A 20,306-nucleotide genomic window follows, 5' to 3' on the forward strand; every position below is an offset into this window, starting at 1 on the left:
CTTACCCGACACCTGCAGCAATTAGAAAGACCCCAAAAGTATCTCACCAAGAGGATCAAGGGTCTCAAACAGATGCCATATGCTGCTCGGTTAAAAAACTCCAGCTCTACTCAGTTGCATACCGCCTACTTGAGGCGATCTATGCCTGACATACAAAGCTATGTCAAATCCAGAATTAATGGACATGCTCCACCTCAGTAAATCTAAATCCCTTAGAGCCACATGCTCGAGGGACTTGAACCTCAGCACAGAAATAAATAGAACTTGCTGGAGGGACAGGTTCATAACCCAGAGGCTCCCTTCGCTCTGGAATAGAATTCCAGTTCATGTGAGGCAGAGCACCTCACTGAATCTCTTCAAGAAGAATCTCGATAAGTGGATGGGGGATCGTAGGTTTGTCCCAGGGATTACTCCCATGTCACTATTAGACAGAGGCACAGTAAACTAAACCTTAAAAAGGGCACAGTATACTCAAATCAAGGGGTGGCGTAAGCCATACAGAATCAGGCTAGGCTTATAATTGTCCCAGGGCAGATAGCCTAGTATGAACCTATGAACCTATGAACTTATCAACCTCCTTGGTCAGCCTCAGTAAGAAGCTGCGATCCCTGATAAAATCCTCCAAAGCTAGTTACGAAAATAAAATCGCCACTGATTCTAAAGACAACCACAAAGCATTCTATAGCTATGTCAAGAATGTCAATGGCAACACTCGGATCTGATCTGAGTTACAGCACAATGGCAGTAAATATACAGACCCATCTGATATTACCAGCATCCTTGCAAATAAGTTCAGTGCTAACTTTACCCCCCTCTCACCCCCTAAAGAGCCCATCTCTATACCAGAAGAATGCAAAGTTCCTGTAATCATGGCTGCACGGGTAGAAACCACACTCTCCAAAGCCAAGAAAACAGCATCCATGGGACCAGACAACATCCCAGGCTGCATTCTACACAAACTACAGAATGAACTGGCACCCCACGTAAGTACCATATTCAACCATAACCTTACCTCAAGCTTTGTGCCTGCTGAATGGTGCACAGCAACTGTTATCCCACTCCACAAGGGGGGGAGCCACCGCAGACCCCAGAAACTACTGCCCCATTAGCCTGATGAGCCTGGTCTGCAAGGCCATGGAATGTATCATCATGGAATTTATAAACAAAGACATTGGTAATCTCTGGACCCCACCCAGTTTGGGTTTGTAAAAGGCAGATCATGTCTCCTAAACCTGATAGACTTCTTTGAAGCAGTCACCAAAGATGGAGACAAGGGTAGGGTGGTTCACACAGCCTATCTAGATCTTGCCAAGGCTTTTGACAACATCCCACACTCTGGAATTATAGATAAACTCACTAAGCTAGGTATAAATCCTTATGTCACAAGATGGGTTGCCAAATGGCTCACTGACAGAACCCACACTGTGAAAGTAGCAGACTCCAAATCCGACTTCAGACCAGTGACAAGTGAAGTACCACAGGGTTCAGTCCTGGGTCCTCTCCTGTTTGGTATCTACTTCTCTGAAGTACAGGCTAACAGAGAAGGTCTTTGGCTAATGAGGTTCACAGATGACTGCAAACTAGGAGCCATAATCGAAACTCCTAACGATGTGGACATCCTACAAAAGAGCCTCACTGAGACAGATGCCTTGTGTCAAAGCCATGGCCTCAAGCACAATGACAAAAAGTGCATTGTTATCCCCTTTGACAAAAACTCTGTAACCGTAAACTACAACATAGGCGGTAGTATACTTAACACCGAAAGTGTGATAAGAGACCTTGGGACACAGGTGGACAGTAGTCTCTCCTTTGATAATCACATCGCCACAGTAGTCAGGAAATCCTTTTATGTGGCACACTTCATCACAAAAGGTTTTTCATCCAGAAAAAAAGAGGTCATTGTTCCCCTCTACTCATCACTCAGTAGACCCATTATAGAGTACAACGCCCCTTTTTGTATGTACCTCACAAGACATCTACAACAACTGGAAAGGCCACAGAAATACCTCACAAAGAGGATTACCGGCCTCAAACAGATGCCCTACGCAGACCATCTCAAAAAACTCCAGCTTTACTCCATCGCATATTGCCTACACAGAAGTAATCTCTGCCTAACATACAAAGCTATGTCAAACCCAGAGCTGTTGGACTTAAATAAATCCCAATTGTTCTGAGCTACATGCTCTAGGGACCTAAACCTTGTCACCACAATAAACAGAATGTGCCGGAGGGATAGATTCCTGTTCCAGAGACTTCCCATACTCTGGAATAAACTACCTATCTATATCAAACAAAGCTCCTAATTAGCACTCTTCAAGAAAAAATTGATGATTGGATGGGAAATTCACCCCAGGGATCACCTCTGTGGCACTGCTTGACAGTGGCACAGGAAAATAATTCTCTTTGGTGGCAAAAGCCAGGGTACCTTTTTGGCTGGGCTTGTATAAGCCCTAGGGCCGATAGCCTAGTATCTACCTATGAACCTATGATAGATGGTATTAGCAAGTGATTGGGAGTTGTAGATGCTATATGGAAGATTACACAGAGGTAGGCAATAGAAATTAGCTGATATTATGAAATGTAGGAGTAGGTATTTGGGTAAAAAAGTAAAGAAGTAGGAGTAAGTAGGAGAGGTTATAATTAGTAAAAAGGAAGTAAGTTAATAACTGGATAAAGCAGAAATAAGGGTGAAAGGGATAAATGGAGGCAGCAGAGATAATTAAGTGATTCTGCATTTAGGGCAAGATAATACAATGCTTAAATGCAATGGGAGTGAGTGCTTGCAAGATTTTAAGCTGTTGAAGTCATGCGGCTAATGAGGTAGAGTCCCATAAGTTCGAGAACAAGTAGCTAGCAGCATTACCACCTGTTTTAGAAGACCTTTTTACCACTGGAAGGTTTTTGCTGGGAGCTCATAAGGGCCTCTGTTCATCCTCATAATACAGGACATGTTTAGCTAGGTCATTCTTGTTTTCCCCCTTATGAATAGCTGCCAAATGCTCTCTAGTCTGCTCTTTCAAAGAGTGATTCATTCTACCTATATAAAAACAAGGGCAGCAACAGCATTCCGCTAAATAAATAACATTCCTAGTAGAACAATTAGCCCTAGCAATGATTTTATACACTCTATTAGTCCATGGGTACATAAATTCATCTGTAGTGAAAATAAAGTTACAGAAATTGCATCCCCCCACAAGGGAAATTGTCCCTAATTTCTTTTATAGTTTCAGACTTATTCACATTAAAACATAGTAACCTCTTAAGAGATTTCTTATTTCTAAATCTGAGACTGGTGTGATCACCAACTATCTCTCTAACCCATTCATCCAATTTCTTGAGAACTTGACATACTTTATCAATGTCACGGGAATACTGTAAACTTAATGCCAGCATAGAAGTCCTTGGTAATTCATTCAAAGAAGGAGCTCCTACATAAGCAGAAAAATAAAGTCTTGCCCTACTACCATGTAAATGGACAGTGTTATTTGCCATTCATTCAACTTTTTAGTAATTTATCCCTGATTCAAGAAATCAATCTTAAGTTTACTTAAATCTCTATCAAATTTATACTCATCATCATTTAACCTAGAAATACCCATCCCCTGCCCCTTAAGTATATTCCTAAGTATTTGAGTTGGGTGCATGCTATCCCTTTTTAATACATTATTCCTCTTACATTATTTCCTATATAACCCAGTGATGAAAGTGCCATTAGAACCTTTAAATATCTTCACATCCAAAAAAAATCTATTACCAAGTCAGACAACTTGCATATAAATCTCAAAAATATCTGTAGTCTGATGTAAGAAGCAAACAAATTATTGCAACAAATTTATTGTACCTGTTCAGACAATAAATATATCATCCACAAATCTCCAGTAATAGTTAACATATCCTGTGTATATGTTGTTACTAAGAACCATAGATTCCCCCCGCTAGCCATCACAATGTTAGTGTTGTAAATTGGCACAAAGTGTGTCCATAAGTATGCCCATTTGCTGCAAGTAGTACATCCCATCAAAGAAAAAAGCACTGTTCTCTAAGATCAATTCAGTAAGTGAACAGAAAAAAATGTGTTTTACCATTCTCATATTGACCATTCTTCGTTAAATAAGACCTCACGGTATCAATGCTTTCAGTGTATGGAATCACTGTGAATAAAGATTTAACATCAAAGGAAAGTAGTATACAGCTCTTTTTCAAAATATTTGGCATAAAACTAACATGAAATATAAATCATGCAAAATGTGTTGGGTGTGACATAACACTGTAAGTGACTGATTTAACACTGGTCTCAAATGTCTTTCAACATAAGTTGAGAGTGGTTCAGTGAGCCATCCATGATCAGAGACAATAGGTCCCATTGGAGGATTCAAACTATCTTTGTGGATCTTGGGTAAACCATGAAGGACAGGTACAAGTGGAAAATCTATAATAAAATAATTAAATAAATTCAAAGATATGACCCAACTAAGGAGACAGTCATGTAAAGTGTCATATAAAGTGTCATATACCAATCTATTCATACGTTCAATATCAGATCGAGAAATAATCAAATATACATTTAAATCGCTAAGCATTTCATGCTTGTTCCTCAAATAAAAGTATCTGTCCATTACAACTGTAGCACCGCCTTTATCAGTAGAGTGAATAGATAGACTAGAATCATTTTGCTACAAATGTAAAGCTTCAGATTTTTAGCTACTACAGTTATGAAATCTTCTCCCACTGCTTCTCTTGTCAAATATTTTTATTAAGTCATCCTGATGCATTTTATTAAACACCTCCAAATTTGGATTTAGATTAGGTGTATACAAACTAAGCTTAGTAAAAGTACTAAAAGAAGTTAAAAGAGATCCACGCTTGAATACTGTTTTAACATAACATTCCATGTAAATAATTTAATGTCCAAAACAGTGGCAAAATCAGTACTACAGACAGGAATAAATGATAAATCTCTCTCAAGCACAGAGACTTGTGCTTCAGTCAGCACTTTAGATGAAATATTATGAATTAGCGATATTGCAGGGGTTCTCACATCCTCCTGATATCTTAATAATGACCCCACTCTGTCAAAGGTAACCTCTGTTTTCTCCCTCGGCTCATGGACCAATGCCTGTGTATTGAACCAGGGCTCCAAGATGGAGTAAGTGTTTGAAAGATGTTAAGATGATGAAGTCATGCCGGCAATGAGGTAAAGTAGCTAGCAGCATTATCACCTGTTTTAGAAGACCTTTTTTATCACTGGAAGGTTTTTGCTAGGAGATTATAAGGACCTTTGAGTTTCACAGTTGCTTAAAAGAGCAGACAAAAGGATCATTTACAGTAATATTTTACGTATGAAGGTGAGATCTGTAGTTGCGTTTATTAGTGAGAGGCATGCAACCAAGTTTTCTGAGTATGTCACAAGTGTGAGACTGCAGACTTGTCTATTTTGTAATATGTTGATTCTAATGCATGTAATATGGTTTTGATGAGATTGCCCATGGCTGCCATTCCATAAAGTCGATCGGATAAGAATAATGAGGCGGCACGTTTATTCACAATGACTCATAATGTAATCAATAATTATAAAAGACTATATACGAAACAAAATATAGCCAAAATTGTTAGAATGTACAAAAAGTTGTTTTCAAAATTGAATTAAAAAAAGAGCAGTATGAACAATATATATCTTGGAGAAATATGAAAAATGATAAAGGTTTGGAAAGAAGAAAATGCAATAATATTATGGCCTTAGGTTGTTCCTCAAGACATGCTAACATAGGAACCCTCTACTAATTTTAAATTGTTTAAGAGTTTATCCTACTTCCTTGAGGAAGTTCAGAGAGGATGAACATTTGATTGTAACAAGGGCCATATTAGGAATATCTTAAGGTGCCTGTGAATAATTTCCCCTTATTGACAATCAAAGAATGCTGAGAGACTGAAGAGGTTTTCAAGGCTGATTTCCTTAAAGATATTCTGCCTAATCACATTGTAAATGGTGGTGATATGTTTTATTCACAAGGTGAGGAACTTTAGTACTATTATTGAATCAAGACTTACACTTCTGGACTGTTTTGCCATCAGCTATGATTTTCACATAAATTGCACTTTTATTCTAGATGCTTTCATCCAAGCAACCTAGGTGCTAGGGTAGATACCTGGATCTAAGACATTTCTATACACCTTATGTCTGTTCCTAATATTCACCAGCCAAGTGCAGCCCTTAAGACCTCTGCTTTATCAGGAACATGCAGCTTAAGAGGTTTAAAAAGGATAATGTAACTAAATGGAAAGGTTGTGATAATGATCAATGTTAAAACAACTTTGTTAAAGGTATCTGAGCACACTTAGAGCTTCACTGAAATCCTAACTTTCAATAAATGCAGTCTAGGGCAATATAGATATTTCTCTTTTTACCAGTGTACACATATTATCACTTCAACATTGACATCAGCAACCACTAATTGTGCTATCCTCAGATATACAGTTCACAAACTGAAAGTGCACCAATAACATGAATGTATCCATCAGATACACAACCTTAGCAAATGCAACACTGTTTCATGTAATTCCATTGTCAGAAAAAAAAATTACTGTTAGCAAAAGATTTAAGTGAAGAATTCCAGTAACAGTTGCATTCTCTTAATTTTCTGAATGATCTCCCTGTCTTAAACCTAAGGAAATCTTTTTATTCCAGATGTATCAGAATGCTGCAGTGAATTATTCTTCCAGGCATTTTTAAATGTTGTTCGTTGTACAAATTTGCAGTAATTCTGACCTTCAAACATCTAGCAGCCTACCCTACATAGAAAGCACAATAACCTTATATAAGGCACCATTTAGTCAACCTTGAAATTAAGTGATTATTATAAAAACTGTTTTGTACATCAGTAGATATAAATGTCATGCATTGTATTGTTTGGCAGTTAATGGACTTTGTGTAGTTCAAAGTAACTTACCTCTGTGTGTTTTTTTAGCTCTTAAGAATATCTCCTACCAATATGACCTGTAATCTTTTACCTTGTGTTGAAAGAAGAGACACATTTCTGGTAAACTCGTTTTAAGCTTACATATTATTTAGATAATTTTCATACCTAAAACTAATATTCTTCAATTGTTTAATGATAATTATTCCAAATGTAAAGTTTAGTCAACACACAGTAATCAATCCATTTAATTTATTGCCTTATTTCCTGTCTCATTTCTGTTTCGCCTTTTTCCCATACACCTCTGCCACATCTCGCAATATCTCTGTCTTTTACCACAACATCTCTTTACAGTGCCACTAGATAAGCAAATCATTAGTTCATCTCTACATTTGCAGTAATTTGAAGCCTTCCTGAAGCCCTGCTGTCTAATGTGGGAGGGCATCCTGGTCCACATCATGCAATAACTCTCTGTCTAGATGACATGTCAGCTGGGCTTTCATTAATAGTATACACACCTTCTGCACCTCTGTCCACTGTTCATCCTCAGCCCAAATCTCGTTATCTTTTGACCATTTGGTCATATGCTTATCCATTCTATTTGTATGTCCCTCTCTCTTGATTTAAAGAATATCAATCCAGTTCTTACCCTACTATTCATCATCCACTGATACAATTGCACTGCCTCTGGACCACCAGTTCATTTCAGCAACACCTATCTATACATTACTACCCTCTTAGTGTCCTTGTATTCCAACTGTGACTTCTACTCCAACCCAAATTCCCCTCTCACATTCCTTAAAGTTCTAAAAACACCCATCTGACCTTTCTGTATAGCAGTATTATATCTTGTCAGTTCTCTTACCTGCCTATTTCTAAAACCACCCTACTGTTCCCATCTCTTCACTCCCTCATCAACACCAGTCTCTCCATTCTAGTAAAGTAATAGAGCCACTCACAGCTTCCCTCATCAACACCAGTCTCTCCATTCTAGTAAAGTAATAGAGCCACTCACAGCTTCCCTCATCAACACCAGTCTCTCCATTCTAGTAAAGTAATAGAGCCACTCACAGCTTCCCTCATCAACACCAGTCTCTCCATTCTAATAAAGTAATAGAGCCACTCACAGCTTCCCTCATCAACACCAGTCTCTCCATAATAGTAAAGTAATAGAGCCACTCACAGCTTCCCTCATCAACACCAGTCTCTCCATTCTAGTAAAGTAATAGAGCCACTCACAGCTTCCCTCATCAACACCAGTCTCTCCATTCTAGTAAAGTAATAGAGCCACTCACAGCTTCCCTCATCAACACCAGTCTCTCCATTCTAGTAAAGTAATAGAGCCACTCACAGCTTCCCTCATCAACACCAGTCTCTCCATTCTAGTAAAGTAATAGAGCCACTCACAGCTTCCCTCATCAACACCAGTCTCTCCATTCTAGTAAAGTAATAGAGCCACTCACAGCTTCCCTTATCAACACCAGTCTCTCCATTCTAGTAAAGTAATAGAGCCACTTACAGCTTCCCTCATCAACACCAGTCTCTCCAGTCTAGTAAAGTAATAGAGCCACTCACAGCTTCCCCTCATCAACACCAGTCTCTCCATTCTAGTAAAGTAATAGAGCCACTCACAGATTCCCTCATCAACACCAGTCTCTCCATTCTAGTAAAGTAATAGAGCCACTTACAGCTTCCCTCATCAACACCAGTCCCTCCATTCTAGTAAAGTAATAGAGCCACTCACAGCTTCCCTCATCAACACCAGTCTCTCCATTCTAGTAAAGTAATAGACCCACTCACAGCTTCCCTCATCAACACCAGTCTCTCCATTCTAGTAAAGTAATAGAACCACTCACAGCTTCCCTCATCAACACCAGGCTCTCCATTCTAGTAAAGTAATAGAGCCACTCACAGCTTCCCTCATCAACACCAGTCTCTCCATTCTAGTAAAGTAATAGACCCACTCACAGCTTCCCTCATCAACACCAGTCTCTCCATTCTAGTAAAGTAATAGAGCCACTCACAGCTTCCCTCATCAACACCAGTCTCTCCATTCTAGTAAAGTAATAGAGCCACTCACAGCTTCCCTCATCAACACCAGTCTCTCCATTCTAGTAAAGTAATAGAGCCACTCACAGCTTCCCTCATCAACACCAGTCTCTCCATTCTAGTAAAGTAATAGAGCCACTCACAGCTTCCCTCATCAACACCAGTCTCTCTATTCTAGTGAAGTAATAGAGCCACTCACAGCTTCCCTCATCAACACCAGTCTCTCCATTCTAGAAAAGTAATAGAGCCACTCACAGCTTCCCTCATCAACACCAGTCTCTCCATTCTAATAAAGTAATAGAGCCACTCACAGCTTCTCTCATCAACACCAGTCTCTCCATTCTAGTAAAGTAATAGAGCCACTCACAGCTTCCCTCATCAACACCAGTCTCTCTATTCTAGTAAAGTAATAGAGCCACTCACAGCTTCCCTCATCAACATCAGTCTCTCCATTCTAGTAAAGTAATAGAGCCACTCACAGCTTCACTCATCAACACCAGTCTCTCTATTCTAGTAAAGTAATAGAGCCACTCACAGCTTCCCTCATCAACACCAGTCTCTCCATTCTAGTAAAGTAATAGAGCCACTCACAGCTTCTCTCATCAACACCAGTCTCTCCATTCTAGTAAAGTAATAGAGCCACTCACAGCTTCCCTCATCAACACCAGTCTCTCCATTCTAGTAAAGTAATAGAGCCACTCACAGCTTCCCTCATCAACACCAGTCTCTCTATTCTAGTAAAGTAATAGAGTCACTCACAGCTTCCCTCATCAACACCAGTCTCTCCATTCTAGTAAAGTAATAGAGCCACTCACAGCTTCCCTCATCAACACCAGTCTCTCCATTCTAGTAAAGTAATAGAGCCACTCACAGCTTCCCTCATCAACACCAGTCTCTCCATTCTAGTAAAGTAATAGAGCCACTCACAGCTTCCCTCATCAGCACCAGTCTCTCCATTCTAGTAAAGTAATAGAGCCACTCACAGCTTCCCTCATCAGCACCAGTCTCTCCATTCTAGTAAAGTAATAGAGCCACTCACAGCTTCCCTCATCAACACCAGTCTCTCCATTCTAGTAAAGTAATAGAGCCACTCACAGCTTCTCTCATCAACACCAGTCTCTCCATTCTAGTAAAGTAATAGAGCCACTCACAGCTTCCCTCATCAACACCAGTCTCTCCATTCTAGTAAAGTAATAGAGCCACTCACAGCCTCCCTCATCACCACCAGTCTCTCCATTCTAGTAAAGTAATAGAGCCACTCACAGCTTTCTCTTTAACTCCCTCATCATTGCTGTTTCCACTTTATGCAAGTATCCTTCCCCTTTTCCATCTTAATCAGTATAGTTATCCATCCTCCTAAAGCTTAATTTCTATATTCATCATTAGACACAATCCAGAATATTCTATCCCATCTCCCCTTTCAATGCTTAATTTTCCCCTGCCTATTTTAGCATGTTCCCCTTTCAAACAAAGCTATCACATGTCCACTGTAGTAAAAATAACTTAATGACCATGGATGTCACAGCTATATCCACCAATGTATCCTGTACCTTAGACAGTGGCATAACCCTCACTACCACAATCATATGACCTAGTATTCTTCACCTATTGCTCTGTCTTTCTCTTACTGTCTCCTTCCTCTGCTGAAGAGTTTGATGCACCTTCGTCTCTACATAATTAACCATGCTCAATGGCTGTGTCCCCTGTCTCCACTGGAAGTAGCACTGACTTCTTTTGGTAACCCCTCAACCCAAACTCCATCTCTAAAACCATAAATATCATGAAGGTTGCCAGTAACATGTTTTCCACATCCACATATGTAAGTATATCAAACTACCCCTCCTTTCCTCTTTCCCCATTCCTGTCACATACATCTTGCCTTCTGGAGTAATGTTTCCCAAAGGACAAGGAGCAGGCTTGGCAGTATTTGACAAACCTTGTAAGCTCCCTGTCAGTAACCACACAAGCCAAAATGCCCACTACTTACAACTGACCTACTAGATGGTTCAGTATACACTGCTTAAATCAATGCATGAAACACCCACTCTCCATTAGGCCAATTTATATCCCAAAAGATAATTTCAATTAAGAGTTTCAAGATCTTCCTGAATGTCAATCAAAAATAATCACATCTTTGCCTCACTTCACCCTTTGTGCAGTCTAAGAATTCTATCATTCACCCTTAGCAATCTGTAGAGAATCTACCCTTCACAAAGATAGTTTGATATCAACTGATAATTTTAGGGATGACCCTTTACACTTACTGCATCAGCACCCAAGGAAGTACTTTACCGTCTGCATTTTGCAATGGTATTTGCTAAAAATCATGGGACCCTTAGAATTACCTTTTTCTTTTGGTAAAACCACCACATTCACCTCTATCATCAACTAAAGAAACCTCCCACATCTAACAACCAACTCAGAAATCCCCATCATAACATCTGCCATCTCCCACTTCGTCATTTTACAGCAATCAGAATCCACTGGACCCATATGTTTACCGTGGTGATGTCAATAACCAGTGCTTATTCTTTTATTTATTAAGTACCCCACATTCTTCACTCTGCCTTGTCTCTACCCACACTGACTTCCTTTCTTCTCTACTCATCCCGTACCTATTAGCTTTTACCTGACTGTATAATATTTGACAAAAATCCACAAAACATGCAAAATGTATCCTCTTTGACTCACCTGAACCCCATTTATGTCATTCTGTACCCACACTCTGAGTTTTCCACTGTGACCCTTCAGCTTCCTCACCATCAGTATAGCTCCCATGTTACTTGTAAACCAGCACATGTCCTGCTATCAATTTTAATTCCCCCTTCTCAACTGTTCTCAAATAAATTTTAGTCTTTCAATTGTATAATTCTTGTTCCTACCCACTAACTGCCTCTCCATTCTGTATCTTCTTCAGCTCATTCTGCAGCTAGTTCTCCGATCACCCAAACTCTTCTTCCCTCCACTTGTTAGCTACCTTCCATCGAGGCTATAGTTCTACTGCTCTGTGGCACCTTAATGCCAACCCACATCAGCTCCTTTCTTCCCCATACTGCCTTGTCTGCCTTATGACTGCATTGTGGACTCTCGTCCACAATCTCCTTGACAATGTCCTTTAACTTTCTCAACCTTCTTTCCTCATTATCCCAATGAGTAAGAACTCTGGTTTTCCACTTTATCTTCTAAATGTCTGTTTAACTTTTCTTGTCAATTCTGCTCCAACCCCGATTAATTCTCCATTTGAAATTTCACAGCTAAAACCTCCCCCACTCTTTTTTCTCAACTGCCAAAACAGCAAATATATTTCTTTGAAGACAGTCTATTCATTATCTTTAAGACCAAAAAAATGAGCAAACTACCAAAAGCCCCATACCTCCTTTTTAATTTTAGATATACCCACTGCCCTCTCACAACTACTTGCTTTTTGATTCACTTATTTCCACGTTAGCTGTTTGTCCAGCCAACCACTTCATCTGTTTCCTCCATTACACTGTACTATGCCCACTCCCTATAGGAAGCCCCTTGTTCATTACTCCACTCACTTAACTAGCCCTCAACTTACACCCTTGCAATGTAGCCAACCCAAACATTTCCTGAGCCACACTCTGTAAAATGCTTTCATTCTTGTTAGAATGAATAACCCCACACTCCATATTGCCATCCCTATATTTTTCTCCACTTCTTTCCCATTACACATCTCATCCTCAAGCATGCCTTCTCTAAGCATCCATCCCCCAACCTGCTGCCCATGTCTTTGAGCTAGGCCCTCCAGGCTCTTGGAAGTTGTCATTGTGCACATAAATGATCTCCCTTGTGTAAATGAACTACCTTAACCCCCATGGAGCAGTCCCCATTTGATTGCAGTAATATCTTTGTCTCATCTTGTTCCTTTACCTATACCTGACTTCTTATCCTTGCCTGCCCCTCAACCTGCCATCTTCAACATCTACACTTTATACTCTCCACCAGTCTTAGAAACCCACTTGTCTACATCCCACCCTTGACAATCTTGTTTCCAGTCTCACCACCTTCACTCATCTGTGAAGACCTCATCCTTCCTACTAGAAATATCTCAATCCTACATCTAACACCTCACACCAGTCTCTTTACGTACTACCTTACCTTCTGCCTTTCTCTGCAGACTTCTTAACTGTCTTCATCCCTCACTTCACACTTTTCTGTTCCTCCTTTCTGCAGTATAGCCTTTTCTATGCATTTTCTCCTACAACATTCCTTTCCCCCTTATTTAGGCCCTTACCCTGTGTAACTTGCAGCCCTCGGTGTAGTTTGTACTTTAGGTAACCTTCGCTCCATTGTCTTACAGACAAGACTATTTTGCTTCTAGCTCTACAGTCAAAAGAGTCAGTGGTGGCTCAGACCTTGTGCAGTTAGATGACAACAGCAGTTGCCTACAACTCAGGTATAAATCCAGAGGAGAGACAGAGACTGAAGAAGGTTTAATAGTGAGTCCATAAGGATGTACTTGGTGATGACAAAAAAGCAGCCTGGCACATTGTCTGGACAGCTAGAGCTGGTGTTCATGGCCTTGGAGTGTGCCCTCAGGACTTGCTCTAACGTTACCTGGGAAGAAGGGTGGGCATGCTAATATGCAGAAAAATGTTAGTAGGAAATACGTGTGTAAAGTCTGAACTAGCTTTATCAGCTATGTTGGCTATGCCTTCTGGGGTGAGTATGTGGTGCTGTTTTACATTACTTCAGTGCAATACTGGGCATTGCTTCTAAGGTTTCTGACATAGTCAAAAATGGCTTTGTGGTTATCGTTTACATAGGTGGCAATTTTCAGTTCATGCTTATCTTTGAAGGATTTGATTTTGCTTCCACAGTCTGTATTTATTTTTATAACTTCACAAGTAGGTAATGGGCTAGCTGCCCTTGTGGACCATTTTAAGTTTTGCCAATTTTTCCTTCAAAGGTGAGAATCTGAAACTGTACACTGTGTCTGTGAGGTGAATACCTTAACTATTATAACAACCCACAACACCCCCAATATACTTAACAGTCTGTCTATAGTCTATTACACACCTAACTTACAACCAAAGACAAGCCAAAGGAGTGAATCAAACCCTGTACCTTGTGTCTGACAGGTGACCACCTTTATCATTCAGCCAACCATCGGAGGAGACTAAACAGAAGATAATACCAAAACTGAGAAACTGGAAGCTTTGTTATATGGATATGGATAGTAAGATACAAGCAGTTAAAAATGTTTTTAGTCCCTTTAGTTTTATACACAGGTCAGGCATATTTTTATCAACCAGAGAAGAAGCTGTGGATGGCAATTCAAAAAGAGTTGAAGGATTTTTTTTTGGGAGGGGAAGAGGGCAAGAGTCAAGTGGGATAAGCTGATTCTTCCAGTAGAACAAGGTGGACCAGGATTATCCGATTTGAAGGGGTATTTTAGAGCAATACAGCTAAGACTCATACATAACACAAGCAGAAAAATATAATTAAAAATGGAAAGGGATGATGATGATACAGGGAAGAAGCTCAAGAAACAAGGACAGACTGGGATTTTGGATGCAGACCCTTAAGGAGAATAACAATAATCATTCAGAATATTATATTTATAAAGTAGCAGAAAGTATTTTAAGAACTAAGCCAACACAGAAATGGAGAAAAGAGATACTGACAATAGGGATGACTGTAATTATGGATACAGACAGTAGGAAATCGGGGGCTGGAATTTATTGGAGAAAAATCGCAAATGATACAGCGTACTGGGAGAAAATAACTAGAAAGGGAAAGGTAACAGAATGGGAAGAAGAAATCAGCAGAAAAACAAGATACTTCCACAAAAACATGAAAAGTCCACACAAAGAAGCTGCAGTAGCCCCTCTCCACTTATGTCTTCATACATTATTGAGACAAAGCCCCAAGTAAAGAAAACGAGATTTTATTATAGAGTAAAAACTGCAATTTAATGCCAGCAAAATACTGATAAGCGCTTCCGTCCTGAATCTTCAGAACTTCATCAGATAATTGACAGCCATACAATTTCCTTTTTTATAATGCAAATCAAAGCACATCATGACATTAAAATACATACTGACACACACCCTAAAAAGACATACTGCTTAAAACATGAATAAAAATGTAATGAATGGAAAAGAATTAAAATACAAAACATATATATGCATATAAAAATATATACACATTAGTACTTCCGTGAAAGTTTAATAAATTTGATTATCTCTCTTTTGCTTCTTATTTTTATCTTAAAGAAACTCAGTAAACCAATCAAGACCAATGTTGTGCGGAATAACAGAATAGAGGTCTTTGATATCGATGGTTAAAAACCCATAATATGTTTCTTTGATAGATAAATGTCCAGAAAACTCCATGAATCTTTACATATGTGGGATTTACTATAGACCAAACTCTTCAACCTAGTATCTAGATGTTTAGCTAGAGGGTGAGTAATCGAACCTTTTTTGTCACTGATAATATTAAAACAGAAATCAGAGGTGGAGCCTGGTCACTTTTATTAGAGAAAAGAGAGCTATATTGGCAGTTGCGCTTAGATGCAGGCAAGTGGCCAGGTTTGAATGAAAACATTTCGATTACCTCCTTATTAAAATAAAAAGAGGTTGGCACAAATTATGTTTCTGTTATGGAAGCATTATCGGTGATGGTAGTTTGCTGATCGACACTAGTTTCACACTAACTGCAGACACATATTCTAAGAGCTCCTCCGAGTCTTTCTTTATATGATCCAAAGAGGTGTGCCTGTATTCATTCAGTCCCATGCGCACAGTAACCAAGTTATATGTGTATATTGGTTGAAGGCCTTTGAGGGCTCTACTACATGGCAGATCATGCTACCTGAGACAGCTTACCCTCAGCCTTTGCTTGCTGAGCCTGGTGATTAGTGCATATGTCTCACTATAGAGTCATCTATAACTAGGACATTAGGGGATGTGTTGGCTTGGCTTTGGTGCTTTAAGGGCATTGGCTTGCAAGCGGGATAATCCCCATTTTCTTTTATAATATTTGTAAGTGCTAAATGTTCTGTTTGCTTCTGAGTGTGTTGTTGAATACCCTGTTTGCCCAATCAAAATTATAGAGGCCTTTGAGGTTTGGCCAGGGATTTTTTAAGTATGTCAGTGTTGTTATTGTATCTTTTGGCTTTTCCCGGTTAGGGGTCGCCACAGTGGAACTCCGGTCCGCTAATGATTGGCAGTGGATTTTTACGTACCGAGTTGCCAGCCCTGACGTACAACCTTCAATGAAGGTACGCACATTCACGCATGTCTCCACACAGAAGACGCTTTAGCCGAGAATCGAACAGGACATGTATGTCAGTGTAAGATAGCTTATTTGCTGATTTAGGACAAGGTGGTAATGGTAGTATAAGATCACTGTTAGTACTTACAAATCTCTGGGTATTGTCAATAGATTTATGTGAGAGCTGACCTGCAAAGTTAGCACATGATTTGCATCTCTCCTAGATAAATTTGTATTGTAGAAGAAGCAAATGGTTGTCAGTAAACATAAGGCAGTAGTTACATTTAGTTACATTGTCTCATGGTGTCTATTGCTAAAAGACTGGCTATATATAGTGCTGGAGACTGTGGCATCATGGTCCTTGCTATCTGGTGCATAATGAATACACTCCTGAAGTTTTATGTAGGGAAGTGGACTTTATGTTAGTTTGGAAAGAAGATAAGATTTTTGCTCTTGAGGTAATACAATACAATAGAGATAAAGCACAAGTGTAGAAGGGAAACAGACACACCCCAAGGTTTCAAAAAATGCAGTAATCGGGCAAAACAAGCGGGCACAAGAAGTAATCAGACAAAACAAGCGGGCACAGTTTAAACAAGCTGTAGGTGTACAAGTGTTGCAATTAGCTTAGCAGGCCACATAACTAGATAATTATAATTTAAAGTCTGGTTTGACTAACACAACAAAAAAAATTACAAAATAGTGCATAGAAGCAGCAGTATGCAAAATACAGTTACAGTGAAAGCAGTAGCAATAATTGCTACAATGTTGCGAGATGGTTTAGCAGCATAGTGTTATATGGCAGTGAGTGAATAGAAGCAGATGGCAAATAAACCACAGGGTTGTTACCACAGTGAATCCGAACAAACAATTTGCAAATGCAGGTTAATAATAGCAGTGGCACATTTTGTGAATACAATATGATGGTTAGCAGTCAGGGTTGGTTGTCACAACAACAAAGAATTACAATTGCAATAGCAGCAAATGACAATACAGTTTTAGTGACATGCATGCAGCAACTTGTGGATACTATAAGCAATGGCTTAGTAATTTGGCTCAGATGCCACAGTAGCAGAGAGAGATATTCAAACTCAGTGAAGAAGTAGCACAGAAAGGAAATACAAGTGCATTGAAAACAGCAGCATGGTAAGATACAGCTTTAGTCAAAGGGAGCAGTAACCATCTGGAATATACAGAATTTAATGACATGGCACTAAATTTAAGTGCAAGCAGATTGTTTACAGTTTGAGTAGCTAGTGCAAAACTCTACACTAGTGATACAGTGTACACTAGTGATATAGGGTCACATAATGCAAGTATCCTCAGCAGTATGCAGCTGTTTGAAACTGTGTGTAGCTGTACACAGCAAATTGGAATTGTACGCTATAAAAATATAAATTTAGCACACGCTGATTAGTGTCAGTAATGACACAAACTCATGGATTTTTATATACACCACCAGAAGGTGCAAACACTTGCATCTGTCAATAGCAGTTATCAACAGTGCACAATTATGCTGTGAACTGCTCAGAACTTCCCCAGTGTAGTGGCATCTGGTCTAAGTTACAGCCAAGTTACTGTCCTCAGACGTGCTTGTTTAGTCACAGCCCAGGAAGCAGAGTATCAAACCTACACATACACTGAGTTTACGTAAACAAACAAGGGCACACGTTTCCATTATCAAACCTATTAACCCCCCTTCAAATTCCATCTTACTGGTCCCACCTCTCCCCATTCTTCTAGAATAATCCCTCTCATAAATACCCTAATGGTTGCCAGTACCCCCCTCCCTGCCACTTCCTACCTGTTCCTATTAATCTGCGATATCTCCTTAAAAATAAAAATCCTGCACCTTTCCCATGAAATGACTAACTGCTCAAAGACGATCACAGCTTTGGATACCAGTCATAAACATCCCTATGTTGGGCCAAACACCAGTTCTCTGCTCCATAGGCTATACATTGATACCCTGTTGCAAGCAATAAATAAGACAAAACCCCTATTCGGCAACATGTTTCCTACTAGCAAATACAAGAGCTAGACTTATCAGTAAACTTAAATATTCTAGCTGTAATATAGGCATTTGTCTTACCTCCTAGACTGTATAGCTCCATAACATGCTATTGCTCACTTGCCTACATCTCTCCACCTAATCCTCCTTCCACCTTTGCCACATCCACTTACTTTTGAACCCCTCATGTTTCCCACTGAAGACATTTAGCTCTTTCTTGGTGAATTCAGCTCACTAAACTGTAGCTGTAGCATTAGCAATATAACCAGTCAAGCATGAGCCACCATTAGTGGAAGGAGTTCCTGTCCCCATCTGTGATCACCTCATGTCTGTGTCCCATATCATTGTCTTCCAGTCAAAGCAACTTCACCTGTGGGAATTTATTTATTTTTATTTTATTTTACATTTGTTTACTGGGGAGGTTCGACTGGACAGAGCTGTCCATTTTCAGAGGAGGCTCAGGGAAAAAAGCTCCAGAACAATTGCTAACATACTATACATGAGATATTTACATAATCATAGTGGTTTAGACATACAATTAAAAGTATAGCAGGTAGTAACATATGATTGTTGTTCATACAGTATGCTAAGTAGAGATAATCTTGTCGATGTACTGAAGATAAGACAAGACAGGAAAAACTAAAAATACTAGCCAATTTGTCAAAGGAGGGGAATATAGACAAGTTCATATGAGGTTTATTGACATGTTAAGGGAAAGCTTTTCACCTTATTCTAGGGAAGAATTAGTGGGTATTGATGGAACAGTGGGGAGTAGGTGGTGGTGAGTTGGTAAGTAATGTGCGATAAGATATAGTGCATCTGTAGGAGTTTTAAAGAGGTTGGATAGTGGGTAGGGGAAAGGAGTTAGAATATGTCAGCCAGGTGCTAAGCAGTTACAAGTAACGTGTAATAATATATAGTGCATATGTGGGAGTTTTAAAGAGGTTGGATAGTGGGTAGGGGAAAGGAGTTAGAATGTGTCAGCCAGGTGCTAGGCAGTTACAAGTAACGTGTGATAATATATAGTGCATCTGTGGGAGTTTTAAAGAGGAGGTTGGATAGTGGGTAGGGGAAAGGAGTTAGAATATGTCAGCCAGGTGCTAAGCAGTTACAAGTAACGTGAGATAATATAGAGTGCATCTGTGGGAGTTTTAAAGAGGTTGGATAGTGGGTAGGGGAAGGGAGTTAGAATATTTCAGCCAGGTGCTAGGCAGTTGCATGTCCAGGAATTGTTTAGGTGGGAAATAAGCTGTTTTTTGAAGATGGTTTTGTTAGGTTGTACCCTGATTTTTAGGTTCCCTATTAGAAGACCGAAGATGCATTCTTTTGAATTTGGTTAAACTTAAAAGCCTGAAATGGCAAAATATTGAAGCGGCTTTTAAGCAAATTCTTTCCCTGGGAAAGAATTCACTTGACTGCTTTGTTACTTTGCCATTTTCGGCACTGTAGTGTGATCTCAGAGTTGGTATATTTAAGAAGTGGGTGTTTGTTGGAACAGCAATTTTTTTCCCTAGGAAAAAAATCACTGTTCTGACAGTTCAAAATTGTAAGCTTTCACTTACATAGGGTCGATTAATCACCGTTTGCTTTTTTAAGTGTTCGGTGATCTAATATAGACCCAATTTGTAGTGGTAGGGGGTTCCAAGTCTTAGCAATGCTGCTAGAATACAGGGAGTCACCAGAGCTGTAATGGCTTTTGGAGATTGCGTTTAGTGCCTTGTTAGTGGATCTAAGTTCTCAGTTATTGGAGTAGAGGGTGATCAGGTCTTGTAAGGCTGGAGTTTTGTCAGGTTGGCACAGTATTTGGTGAGCTAGAAGAAGTTGTTTTAGAGCTAAGGTGTTAAGGAGTTCCAGCCAGGAAAGCTGTTTTAGGGCTTGACAGTGGTGGGTCTGGTAGGAAGAGTTTGTGGTGAATTTTGCTATTTTGTTGTAGCATACTGATAGTTTGTTTAAATTGGTCTTGTTTAGATTAATTAGGACAGGAGAAGCATACAGTAAGGTAGAGAGAAGATGGGTACAAGCTAGGGAAAATTTACTGGTTAGGAAGTTTTAACATCTGTAAAGAGTACCTAGTTTTTTGTTGACTT

This window comes from Protopterus annectens, chromosome 5.part0 (genome assembly GCF_019279795.1).
Source record: "Protopterus annectens isolate FY-2018-M chromosome 5.part0, PAN1.0, whole genome shotgun sequence".
NCBI classification, from domain to species: domain Eukaryota; kingdom Metazoa; phylum Chordata; order Ceratodontiformes; family Protopteridae; genus Protopterus; species Protopterus annectens.